Genomic DNA, 662 nt, shown 5'->3' on the forward strand with positions numbered 1-662 from the left:
CAACTTTCCCTGGCTGGAGTTGCGTCTCTGCCGGCCCTGAAGGAGCCTGGCCGCGCTTCCACCCCGCCCGCTACTGCGCCCTGGTACCCGAAGCCGCCGCTGCCGCTGCCGCGCCGCCCGCCGGGCCACCCGGCCTGCTGGAGGGGTCTCGGCGGACCCAGACATGGTGTGGCCGGAGCTGCTATTGATCACAGACCGACTCGCCCTCTGCCGCAGGTGCCCCGGGCTGGCGCTCAGTGGGGCGTCGGACGTCCACTGGAGCCCGCGCCCTGAGGCAGTCCTGCTGCCAGCTGTGCTGGGCAGTGAGGAGTCGCAGAGTCTCCAGGCCCGCTCCCCGCCCTGCCCGGGGGTCCCAAGCTCCCGCCCCGCCCCACCCTGCTCCCCAGCCGAGCACCCGCGTCCACTGGCACGCCCGCCCGGCGGGGACTTGGGAGACTCCCGCCGCAGCCGCCACAATTTGGCCCATTCGGGCGGGCGCGGGCTCCAGCGGGGGGTGCGTGAAGGTCGACTGAGTTTGTGAGGTGGGACAGGGCTGCACCCCCCCCACCTCGGGTCAGAGCAAGGAAGGGAAGGAGACCAGATGGGGCACCAGGTCACTGTTGGGTCTCAGGCTTGAGTTTGGGACCCCCTGTGGGGCAGCTTGGTTGGTGGCTTTTACCCAG

Source organism: Ictidomys tridecemlineatus, unplaced genomic scaffold (genome assembly GCF_052094955.1).
Source record: "Ictidomys tridecemlineatus isolate mIctTri1 unplaced genomic scaffold, mIctTri1.hap1 Scaffold_1084, whole genome shotgun sequence".
Taxonomy (NCBI): Eukaryota; Metazoa; Chordata; class Mammalia; order Rodentia; family Sciuridae; genus Ictidomys; species Ictidomys tridecemlineatus.